This window comes from Pan troglodytes, chromosome 7 (assembly GCF_028858775.2).
Source record: "Pan troglodytes isolate AG18354 chromosome 7, NHGRI_mPanTro3-v2.0_pri, whole genome shotgun sequence".
NCBI lineage: Eukaryota > Metazoa > Chordata > Mammalia > Primates > Hominidae > Pan > Pan troglodytes.
The window spans coordinates 111071303-111075613 of record NC_072405.2 but is presented as its reverse complement, the minus strand read 5'-3'; the positions used below and the strand labels follow the sequence as shown (position 1 = coordinate 111075613).

The 4311-nt window shown below is 44.2% G+C and overlaps 1 pseudogene; it reads left to right on the top strand.

Moving 5' to 3' along the window:
* Positions 1-327: 327 nt before the first annotated feature.
* Positions 328-460, top strand: LOC112204340 (U4 spliceosomal RNA; annotated as a pseudogene).
* Positions 461-4311: the final 3851 nt, after the last annotated feature.

The window sequence follows — 4311 nt, the reverse complement described above, 5'->3', positions numbered from 1 at the left end:
GTAGCTGGGCGTGGTGGCGCATGCTTGTAATCCCAGCTACTCGGGAGGCTGAGGCATGAAAATCACTTGAACCCGGGAGGCAGAGGTTGCAGTGAGCCGAGATCATGCCACTGGACTCCAGCCTGGATGACAGAGTGAGACTCTGTCTAAAAAAAGAAAAGGAGAGAGAGAGAAAAAAAGAAAATTACTGAAATAAATAAACAGAGGGGAAGGAAAGAAGGAACATTACAAAGTTTGTGGGAGTAAACCAAAAATAAAATTCTAAGCACCCCCAACCACTGAATGGATTCCCCCTTGGCCAAGAGGATCCCAAAGAAAACCTGAGGAAACTTTGTGCAATGGCAGCCAATGAGGTTTACCTGAGGTGTGATTATTGCTAATGGAAAACTCTTCTCAGTACCCTGCCACGATGAGTTGAAATATAGTCAGCATTGGCAATTTTTGACCGTCTCTCCAGAGACTGAACTTTGTTAGTAAAAAAATATATATTAAAAAACAACAACAACAACAACAAAAACAACTCGGGTGCAGTGGCTCACGCCTGTAATCCCAGCACTTTGGGAGGCTGAGGCGGGTGGATCACTTGAGGTCAGGAGTTCGAGACCAGCCTGGCCAACATGATGAAACCCCGTCTCTACTAAAAATACAAAAATTAGTTTAGCATGTGCCTCACACCTGTAGTCCCAGCTATTCAGGAGGCTGAAGCGGGAGAATCGCTTCAGCTCGGGAGGCAGAGGTTGCAGCGAGCTGAGATCGCACCACTGCACTCCAGCCTGGGGGACAGAGTGAGACTCTGTCTCAAAAAAAAAAAAAAAACAGACAAACAAACAAACCCCAAAACAAACCCTCAAAAAACTAGTTAAGGCCATGATGGGAAGGGAGGTCAGATGTCCTTTGCTACACCCTCCTCCCTTTGGAGTTCAGGCACATGACTGACCAGCATGAACATTCACAAGGAGATTATAAGACTGACAAAACAGACTGTTTTTAGCAACATGATACCAAGTTCCAACCTGATGCTGGTGTAGCATCACATGAGAGATAACAGGCCCTAGAGGAAATCAAAGTATTTTACACCCAAATGTATTTCTTTGACATATTTTGGAATAGCTCCACAAAGCCATCTCTTGCGGGGAAAATTTGCATTCTCTAGAGAATCGCCTTCCCTTACCAGGACTATTTTGGAGAGTCTGATACCTTTCAAGGCCCAGTAAGAGACATATACCATCTATTCTCTCTGAAGCTGACTTAGAGACTTTATATAACAAAAACCTGGGGTTCCACAATCCCCCTTATCTTGACTCAAGCATTGCTTTATGCTGACTCAGCTCTTCAGGCAAAGCTTAACTCTTTCAACCAATCACCAATCAGAAAATCTTTGAATCCACCTATGACCTGGAAATCCCCTGCTTCCAGATGTCCTGCCTTTCTGGGCTGAACCAATGTATACCTCACATGTGTTGATTTATGTCTTTGCCTGTAACTTCTGTTTCCTTAAAATGTATAAAACCAAGCTGTAACCCAACCACCTTGGACGCATGTTCTCAAGACCTCCTGAGGCTGTGTCATGGGTCACGGGCCTCACATTTGGCTCAGAACAAACTTCTTCAAATATTGTACAGAATTTTGCTTTCTTCACCAACAGGGGCATTAAAAGATGTGTCACTGGGATTTTTTTAAATTAAACACACAATATATGATCAAACTAATTTCTGCCAAACTAATTTAATGGGATGAGAAAATAGGCCCATTGTCTCCCACATTTCTTTCTTCCTTGAAAGAAAGGATAGGGATGGAGGAAATACATGCCTTTAGTTACCTAGAGCTGCAGTCCCCAACCTTTTTGGCACCAGGGACCGGTTTTGTGGAAGACAATTTTTCCACCAGTGGGTGGTGGAGGAGTGGGGGGATGGGGCAGATGTTTTTGGGGTGAAACTGTCCACCTCAGATCATCAAGCATTAGTTAGAGTCTCATAAGGAACACGCAACCTAGATCCCTCACATGTGCAGTTCACAGTAGGGTTCACACTCCTATGAGAATCTAATGCTGCTGCTGAGCTGACAGGAGGCGGAGCTCAGGTGGTCAGGCTGGCTTGCCCGCTGCTCACCTTCTGCTGTGTGGCCTGCTTCCTAACAGGCCACAGACAGTACCGGTCCTTGGCCAGGGGATTGGGCAGCCTGATCTAGGGTACCAGAAGGGACAGTATAGTAGGACCATGGAAATCTATCTCTACTGGGGAGGGAGGTAAGAACTCCAAATAATTGAAAGCAGTAGCATTATTTCTGTATCCAAAAGAAAGCCCATTAGTCACCCTTGGAGGCTTCCTGTATGCCTCCCTAGGGCTCACTCATAGTCAGAGAAGCAGCAGCGTATGTGGACTTGAATTGTTAATAACTGGGCAAGAATCAAAACACCTTCTTGTTTGTTTGTTTGTTTTTTTCCAGTTGACAAAAATGCACTTGGTCATTTGAAATACAACATAGGTCTTAATTAATTAGCAAAACAATAGGGAGCCATGAGTATTTGTCTAGAAAAGAAGTCTCATGTAGCTAAACAGAAAGCCAATTACCTCATGGCTAGAACAGGGGAGATTGGAGCGGTGTTGCTCAGAATCATGAATTGCACAGAGGTGAGGACAAGCAGGACAGTCTTAGGTGCAATTTTGGTGCTACAAACCGAGCCAGATTGTTGCCTGTGTTGAAAATAAATGTAGTGCTATTCATTTTTAGCTGTGTCTCTATTGAAATGAGAATAAATACAAAATATATAATAAACACCCAAGAAAATCTACAGTGGCAATATTCTAATACCAGTACAAAAAGGAGCATGGGACTACGAAATTCCCTTGTCCTTTGGTTTTCGTCTTGCTAATATGAAAATATAAACACCATTGTTTTTTGAGAATCAGAGTTAATTTGTCAGTAATATTACTAGCACAATGTCTGGCTTGAAGTAGCATTAAATTGTTACCAGAAAGGGGTCCTGATGCAGGCCCCAAGAGAGGGTTCTTGGACCTCACAAAAGAAAGAATTTGAGGCGAATTCATTGAATAAAGTGAAAGCAAATTTATTGGAGAAGTAAAGAAACAAAAGAATGGCTACTCCATAGGCAAAAGGCCCTGAGGGCCACTGGTTGCCCATTTTTATGGTTATTTCTTGATTATATGCTAAACAAGGGGTGGATTATTCATTAATTTTCTGGGAAAGGGGTGGGAAATTCCAGGAACTGAGGATTCCTACCCCTTTTCGACCATATAGGGTAACCCCCTGACATTGCCATGGCATTTGTAAACTGCCATGCACTGGTGGGAGTGTCTTTCAGCATGATAATGCATTATAATTACCATATAATGAGCAGTGAAGATGACCAGAGGTCACTTTTGTGGCCATCTTGGTTTTGGTGGGTTTTGGCCAGCTGCTTTACCGTCACCTGTTTTATCGTCAAGGTCTTTGTGACCTGTACCTTGTGCCGACCTCCTATCTCATCCTGTGACTTAGAATGCCTAACCTCCTGGGAATGCAGCCCAGTGGGTCTTATTTTACCCAGCCCCTGTTAATGATGGAGTTGCTCTGGTTCAAATGCCTCTGACAAAATGACTGATAGCATTACTGATATTTTCATTACTTTTATCATCATTTTAATTATGAGTCGCAACCTCAGATGGTTTCAGGAGCCAGGCCAGGAACATAAGTGCAGCAAGTGGGACTTCTGGGTACTGTGGAGAACCGGAAGGTGCACATCCCCTCCCAGCAGAGCAGCTCCCTGTCGGCTTTAGAAGAGCATGTGAAAATGCTGGTCTCATCATCATTATCCTCATCCTTATTCTTTTTACAGGAAAAGCCAGAAATCCAGGTTTTTATGTGAAATCTCCCAATTTTAAACGTTGAGGACTAAACCATTTTCATCTGTGGGGAGGATGGGGCCCATAAGCCTTATACACTGTTTTAAAGAAACAACAGTCCAGGTGCAGTGGCTCACACCTGTAATCCCAGCACTTTGGAAAGCCAAGGCGGGCAGATCACCTGAGGTCAGGAGTTCGAGATCAGCCTGGCCAACAATGGTGAAACCCCATCTCTACTAAAAATACAAAAATTAGCCGGGTGTGGTGGCATGCACCTGTAGTCCCAGCTACTCGGGAGGCTGAGGTGGGAGGATCGCCTGAGCCGGGGAGGTGGAAGTTGCAGTGAGCTAAGATCGTACCACTGCCCTCCAGCCTGGGCAACAAGAGTGACACTCAAAAAACAACAACAACAAAAAAAAACACACACACAACAAAAACAGTGTCCACCAGCTAGAGGACCCAGCTTCCT